The following is an 8,938-nucleotide window of genomic DNA, read 5'->3' on the forward strand; positions in this document are numbered from 1 at the left end:
ATACCTTGAGTTGTTCTGGGTGACTAGCTTCATCTAGAGCACTTCATTTCCTGACAGAGCATTTGGAAAAATAGGCTGACTTAGAGATCCCTGTGTGCCAGCTGTTGGCCTTTCCTGCCAGCCCCCCTCAGAAAAGAATATTTTCCCAGGCTTGTATTTGATTTCAACACTCAATTATTTTCTTCAGCCTCACCCACATGCTAGTACATGTCCAATAAAGTGTTGGGTTTTTTTTTTCCTTTTTAGCTGTAAACACAGTATGAATCCAACTCCCACATAAACAGTATCTGCTGCAAAATCATGTAGCACCCACATATTTGTTTAATGAAACAAGGCCCAAATGGAAGAGTTACAATCTCATTTAAAGTTTAGCTGCCTGGGGACAATTCTGATAGTGTTTAGAGGTGGATAATTGTGGGAAGCAGAAGAAATGAAAGATAAATATTGGCAGTGGCTGAAAGAAAACGAAAAGGCTGTATTCAGATCCATGAGCCACACCAGTGAATGGTTGCATGTAAACCACTGGAGATTTCATGAGCATTTGATGTCTAGGTATAGATTCTCAAGTGCCTGGAGCCTTCTGACTTCCACAAGCACAATTAGGAGACAAAGTAAGCAGGATGTTATTACAGAGTATTCAGCGGTGGCTGTGCATCTATAAACTTCTAACTAGAAGTCTTACTGTCTTCAGAGACTAAGGACTTTTAGGTAGGTAAAGAAAGCTCTCAAAATGTTGCTCTCCTTAGCTAGATAAGGGCTGCTACAGGAAAAAACAAGGCAACAAAGCCGCTCTGGGAGCCATCCAGCATCCTGAGATGGGTGGGAACCACATTCCAGAAACATTAATGAGACTCTCTGAGAAAAAAAAATTTTTTTTTAATTTTTTAAATTAAGCGACAGCACACATGAGGAGATGAAAGGACAACATTAAGGAGTCCATTCTCTTTTCCTACCAAGTGAACCCCAGGAATAGAACTCAGGTTGTCAGCTTGGAAGCTTTAGATGCTGAGCCATCTCTCTGGCAAAGGAGCCAACATTTTATAGGTACATGAAAGAATTATAGGAACTAAGCAAAGAGATCCTTGTTTAGCTTCTTTTTTTTTTTCAAGATTAAAGTAATCAGAAATTATGTATCAGTGCCTTAATGTTTTTGCTACAGGATGACTTCCTGTAACATTTTCTCTAACATAAAAGAAACGTTTTAAGATACTTATTTTCACTCAAAGGATCTAAAAATACTCCGTTTCTTTGCAAGGATTTAGTGATTTCTAGAAGCATCTGATAATCAGATTTAACTCTGTCTAAAAACTAGCCACTTCTATTATTCTTGACTCCATTGCATCAGATCTTTTGGGAATAACATTGCTGTTTGCCTCCTACTAAGGCCCTCTAAGTGTCTTCTCAGGTTCTCATGTTCAATGACTAGGAATAGTGCCACAGAAAAGTCATCTTTGAAAGGAATTGGGAGTCAGAGACTGGGACTGAAGCTGGAAAGGGCAAATGAGTAAGAGTTCAACCGAGATGCAAACGCTAGTAAGCCAGCTTCAGGGACATTGGCCATGGACATTGATGTAAAGTTGGCTGAACTATAGGCTCTGAACTGAGCAAGCATGTTCTTGCCTGTTCCTGGAAATTGGGAATGTGGGTCACCCATCATCCCAGACTGCCTTGTAACTAGAGTCTGTCACATGGTCAGCTCTTCCCTCATCAGGTTGGCTCACCACTGAAGACTTGGCTCAGACTGGCAGAGATATAGAATATCATTGCAGTGGCGGGTATCATGGCTCTGGCAAGAAGATCCACTTCCTCAGGCATCACAAACAGAAGACCAGCCTAAGACAACAGGGCTGGCAGGACCTGCACTATAAACTGAAGCCTTTGGAGTTCCTTGGTGGCTATTTGAAGGCACAATTCTGCCAATGAAGAAAAGTAATTGTGTACAGAAATGAATTAAAATTAGACAATGGAGCAAGAAAAACAGATTTAGTTCAGAAAGTTCTCTAACTTAAAACTATAATATCTCTTAATCTAATAGAACAGTATGAAAAGTATTACTTTGACCCAGGAGCTAGATCCATACAATTTAACGTCACCCCGACAACAGATAAATAAATAGGTGTTGGGAAGTTGGTGAGGACAAAGTAGGAACCTGGGTGAAGTAGGTGGAACCAGTGTGCACTAAAGAGACTCTTATTTTCCTGAACTGCCTAAAGCAACACTTCCTCTTCTTCATATCTTAAAGTGGTGTGACTTTTCCCTCTGTAGCAAGTCTCTTGTGTCTTTGTCTTCCTTTTTACTCAGCTCAAATCTGACCTATCAGTAGAAAGAACTCCTTACCAAAGCTCTAGTCTGATCTATTAGAAAGTACTCCTTACCAAATACCACAGCATTCCCTCTTTGCTTCTAGAAATCTCACCTTGCAAACTGCAACCGTGTACTGTGGCATTTCAGATCGACTCACTCTGAAAGCACTATATACCTTCCTACCTTGTCAGAGAGGCTGCTCTGACACTCACCTGCATCTTTAAACATATCCTCAGGGATGATGCTAAGTTCTGGTTCTCTTTCTGCTTCCACTTTTCAAATATTGGATTTGCAGTATGTAGGGTCACGGGCAATTTTGGAGGTGCAAGGCTAGAACCTAGACCTTTGTGCATGGTGGCTAAATACAAGTTGAGCTGACGACCCAACCCTTCTTCCTTTCTAACTAAAACCTACTCATCAGCAAAATGTTATATACTCACACAGGTTCAAATTGTGTCGACATGGCAGTGAGTTTTCAACTTACATATCCAACCTGAGTTCCTAGTTAGTTTCAGCTGTCAACTTGACACAGTGAGGGTTCAATTGAAGGACTCTCAGTTGAGAGATTGTCCAGATTGGATTAGCCCGTTGTCATCTCTATGGGGAATCATCTTGATTGTTGATTGATGTGGGAAAGGGCCCAGCCTACTATGAGTGATGTCACCTTTGGGCAGATGGTCCAGCGTAGTACTAGAAAGTGAGCCAACTGCTAACAAGAGGGAGTAAGCCAGTAACCAGCCATCCTCCTTGGTGTATGCTTCTGTTCCTGTTTGAGTTCCTGCCTGGAAGTTCAGGAAGTATAAGTCAAATAAACCCTTTACTTCTCCTTGTTGCTTTTGGTCATGTTTATAACACCAACAGAAATCAAACTAGAATATTTTGTATCCAAACGATTACTTAACAGTTCTTCTCTAATTTCTCAAAAATAGTTCAACTATGTAATTTTTAAAATTAAAGTTTGATTTCTCTCTCCAATTTGTCCCCAATTCTGTAAACGGCATCCTTTCCACCCAGACAATTCCACAAGCCCTAAGTGTGGGCATTAAATTCATTTTAAACTTTCTCATTTATCTTCTTATCCAAGCAATCACCAAGTCCAGTCTATCTTACCAACGAAATATATCTGAGATATAGTGACTCGCCTTACCTTTGGTTCTCTCCCTGGAGTTTAAGCAACCTATCATGATTTTATTTTCCATTAAGACAGTCAGATTCCATTATCCATTCTTGATTCTTCCTCCAGTAGATTTTTCTCACATCTGGAATGTTCTTTGCTATTTAAAAAAAATGTGTGAGTGTTTTATTTTCCAGCTTGCAGTGGCTTTGTTGTATAAGTCTAGATTATCCAGAGAAGGATTGGTCTGTCTGTATAACCATCCATCCATCTATCTATCTATCTATCCATCTATCTATCTATCATCTATCTATCCATCTATCTATCTATCCATCTATCTATCTATCTATCCATCTATCTATCTATCTATCTATCTATCCATCTATCTATCTATCTATCTATCTATCCATCTATCTATCTATCCATCTATCTATCATCTATCTATCTATTTATCCATCTATCTATCTATCTATCTATCTATCAATCCATCTATCTATCTATCTATCTATCATCTATCTATCTATTTATCATCTATCCATCTATCTATCTATCTACCTATCATCTATCTATCTATTTATCCATCTATCTATCTATTTATCTATCTATCTATCTATCATCTATCTATCTATCCATCTATCTACCATCTATCTATATCATCTATCTATCTATCTATCTATCTATCTATCATCTATCTATCTATCCATCTATCTATCATCTATCTATCTATCTATCTATCTATCTATGTGTGTGTATGTCTGTCAGTCTGTCTGTCTACAGTTCTAAATTATAGCACAGATATGGCATGATCAAGTTCCCATCACTGCCCTTCCATAACACCCTATGCATCAGCCACAGCTTCTTCTCCATCCCTTCCTTGCTCTCCTTCTTTCCCACAAAGCCCTCACACTTGTCCTACTAGATCCTTCAAGCAATCATCACTCCAGATCACTTCCTGACCTTCACATTGTTTAGTACCATTCTCAGGGAAGACTTTCTGACTTCTAAAACTATTATCCATCTTGATGTATTCACTTTACTTAGGAGAGGAAGTTACTGATTTCTAAAGGAAGAAGATGGAGCTACGTGCCTTCAGAACACAGGAAACAATATACAAACAAAGTGCATAGCTGGGATACCATGGTGTAACACCTCAGCTCAGTTATCTGGATGACCAGTTTAGGAAAAAAGAGCTCAGAATATGAGCTCAGACCTGATTAGAGTTCCAAGCTCCATCACATAGAGTTGTAGCTATTCAATTTAATTTCTGCATCTCCTGTTTATCTTGCTATTGCTCATACACATAAAGGCTCTATTAATCCTTAGTGCTTCAAATGTGGTGTGCATACGGTTTCAAGGGTTACAGGTATGGGCTTTTGTACATTTTACCAAGAGGAACGAGGCATACTGTTTCCCATCACTGAGCTGCACTCCAGTCTCTCTGTCCAGAGGAATAAACAAGAACATTTTGCATTTGATTTTATGGTTCAGCTTGTCACAGACATCAAATACTGAGGCTGCAAGAGATGCTACATGGACGGCAAAAGAATGTCCAGAGCTATGAATAATATCACTGCAAAATCTCAAGCAAAGTAAAATAATAAACAAATCTCATACCACTCCTGGCCTAGATCTAGTGGCTAAATTGCTGTACCACAGAAACTCTGCTTTCCCCGTGTTCATTAGAATTACATGCACTGGCAATGAGAGAACACAGTCCTCTCAGGGTTACCTCAGGAAAGACAACAAAAACAAAACAAACAACTCAGATCCCCCACATTGTATAAAGTCTGCTTCACATTCATACTTACACGGCACACATTTTTTCCTAAAGCAGGAAACCAAACCAAAACAAACCAAAACAAAAAGCAAAAAAATAAAAACCCAAAAAACAAAAAACAACTGTGCTCAGTTTCATCTTGTCTGAAAGTTGAATGTTTTTTTTTATATTCATTATTTTAACTATGGCTTATACATCAGTATAATTTTTTCCTATTCTTCAGAGGAATCAAGCCAAACACATGTAGATTGAAGTGGACATTAGATAAATTAGAAAATACATAAGTTTACGTCACAGCCTGTAAAATAAAACTGAAGTTTCAGTATACTATCGTTCACATGTGTGGTAGCCCACTGACACACTACCAGGAAACTAGTTGAGCAAAATTTAGCTACTTTTCTAAAGATACTAAAACTCAACCTGCAAGTTCAGTGTGTGATTCGATGAGATGAAAATAAGAAAAACTAGCTTTCAAATGTGTTGTCCTTAAACATTTCTGGCTCTTTCATGACTTGAGGTTTTAATGTGTCTTCGGTTATTTATGGTTGTGGATCACACTCATAAATTCTGGTCATGAGATGGCACTTATAGTAAATTAAGGGAAATTTCCCACCGATCCCAAATAACCTCATCAAGGTTGGTTTCTTGAGCAAACCAGCAAACAACCAGTAGGTATTTAACTGGTATTTTATCTTTTACCTCCAAAATAAAGACTATAGAAAAAAGCTGTAGCCAACAAGAATATGATAAATGAATGGCTTTAAGGACATGCAAAATGTCCCTATATGATGTCCCCTAGAACTAGGAAATGTCTAGTTGTGTAGCCTTTTGATGACGTTTAAACTACCTTATGAATTTACAAGCCGTTCCCATTTGGAATTCAAGAGGTGTGGTTTGGAAGAGCAGGTATGGCCTTAGGCTCTCCAGTGTATTCAGGTCAGTTATTCAAACTGCTAAGGTCCTCCATGGAAGCAGCCAAGGTATCTATCTCTATGAAGAATTCTGCTCCAAAACAACTTGTAGTAGATGTGCAGCTTGGCCAGTTACCTGTGGGACAATGATGTCCCAAATAAATGAGTGCTTATGCTTCAAGTACATAAATTTCCTACATATTCTGTCTGCTTTCCTGGCTCTGGCCACAAAACAATCCTGTCTGAAAGTTTTGATTTCATTCTAAGAGCCCAGTGCATAAGAACAAACAATATTTAAACAAAACAAAAGTCATGTGGAAAATAGCAATAAATTAGAAGGCACAGGGAAAAAAAGTTAAATAAGCCACAGGGAAAATGATTCCATTTAAAACAGGCTTATTATTGGGCCTAAACTCTACCCCTACTCTGACAAAGTACAGCCACCTCAGGTCCATGACACCGAGAAGCAATCTTACAAAGGCCTTTGCAGAATGCAATCTGCACTTTCTCACTGGTGACTGTTCAACTCTGCCTTGAAGACATAAGCAAAACTAACCAGAAAGAGCCTCTCTGTGCACCATTTCCCAGCAGATGTGGCTGTGTTCCACAACCCACCTTCAGAGGCGCCAGGGGGGCCAGAATCTAGCCACTCCCAGTCATTTCCTTTCTCCCATCCCTGTCTTCTCATGAAGTCAAAGTAACCTGAATACCGAGGACCTGTTCCACCCTCACCAGCTTGCAGAAGACAGGATCAGGACCAGATTTAATCAAAAGCTGGGCTTACCTGTAGTCTGGAGGCCAGGGCAACATTGACAGTGGGGCCCACCCACAGTGAGAGGGAAATGGTCTTTGGCCCTACTGTGTGTTTTCCTTTCACATCTAATACCATCTGCAAGCCAAAGAGCTGGACAGAGTGCCTCCTACAGCCGGGTTTTGTTAGTATATTTATGTAAAATGTCATTGGTACTATGTGAGTGTCACAAAGCCGCAGAGCCAAGGAGGGAGAGCAGCAGCAGCCTGCAGCAAGATGGAATTTTGCAGAAGTCACTTCTTGTATGGTGGTCCAGCCACAAGCTCTCTGCTTCTCCATGTTTCCCAGCCATTTTGGCGGCGTGTCATCTTTCCAGCCTTGAAAGTTGCATATGGTGAGGATCTCACTGTATAAACTGACAGCAGAACTGGTCCAAGTTCTCCCCCATAGAAAGGGACTGGTGGTGGGATCCCCTTGTGTCAGAAAAGCAGGAAGAATTTGTATTGCAAATAGCAGCATTTCCATAAGGAAAAAAGGCTCCAGGGTACTCATCCTAAGCAGAATTTCCAACCTGTATTTTTTTTTTTTACCCAGGTATTTTTGTCTAGTTTATGATGCTTTCTCATGCTCATTCTGCCAAAAGTACAAAATAAAACACAGACATTTAAAGGAGACAACTTATATTTAGCCACTAATATCAAAATATTTTAAAGACAAACTGATAGTATAGTATTATATTTTTCCAGTGCATTAAATAACGAGATCTAACTGGAGGGGAAAGATTGTCACACTTTCCCCTCTTGTTAGACACAGACTTCATGAGATAGGAAATAATTTTCAGGAAAAAGATCATTGACTTGTATCAGTGACTGACACAAGCCAAAGTACTGCAAAAATCTACAGTTGACTCTTTGGAATTACAATAAAAGAAAACGCAGAGCAACCTTTTGATCCAATTCCACCAGATCTCTGAATTCTACCCATGGAGCTCCAGTGAAGAAGCTTTGACCTGAAGCATCTCTGGGACTTCACACTACCCATCCACCCTGCCCAGGGAGTACTTCCTACATACACTTGAGAATTCTGGTTTAACATTTTCTAGTGGCATTATCTTGAAGTGCTAGGTTACCTAAGAGACAGTAGCAATCAGATTACCCCACTAAGCCAACAGCAATACATTCTTATTAGCTCAATTAGCACATAAACATTATTTCCCAGAGTGAGATCATCGCACTAGAAAATAGTGACTATTCACATCTATTTCACAGCTGGTTTCAGAGTCAGATCTGCTTGTCTCTGAGGCTGCCTGTATAAGCTAGGTCACAGGTGAGAATAAATGGTGAAATGCTGGTTAAATGAATGTAGAGACCTTTAGTTTACAGCAGAAAACTAAAGAAAGATCCACTACACAGCACACGTGAGCCAGCTGTTTTCTGCCTCCATTTTACCCAGTCAGGCAAAAATCACAAAAAACTCCATTTAGTTTATAAAATTGGCTTTGCTTTCTACGGTGCTTGCTGACATTCCTATGGCATTTTCTTACTCCTTTTCTGTAGGTAGTAAATTCATTCTAAAATAAGCATAACTCTTTAAGCCACACCCCTTTTTAATTACTGGCTATCTGTTTTTTCTCCCCAACTAAATTGTAAGTTATGGGGAAGGCAGAATGTACACCATTCTTGTGAAGGCAGTAAGCACACTGAGGGAATTGTTATAAGTACTTGTTCATTAACCAAAAGTAAATAAGAAATGTGTTTCAAGGAGGAAGCTAAATACATTAACTTCTTTGCATAACACTCTTACTTTTTTTGAGTTCTGTTTCAAAAAATAAACAAGTACATAAAACTTACCAGAGGGAATTGGTGTGCCAAGTTTGGGAAGTAGTTCCTAAGAATGAGCAACGGATTTAGAAGCTCTCTCTGTCTCTGTCTCTGTCTCTGTCTCTGTCTCTGTCTCTGTCTGTCTGTCTGTCTGTCTGTCTCTCTCTCTCTCTCTCTCTCTCTCTCTCTCTCTCTGTGTGTGTGTGTGTGTGTTGGTAAGTGTGCACATGAAGATCTAAGAAGCACATAAGGTGTCCTGTT

This window comes from Mus musculus, chromosome 2, assembly GCF_000001635.26.
Source record: "Mus musculus strain C57BL/6J chromosome 2, GRCm38.p6 C57BL/6J".
Lineage (NCBI taxonomy): Eukaryota > Metazoa > Chordata > Mammalia > Rodentia > Muridae > Mus > Mus musculus.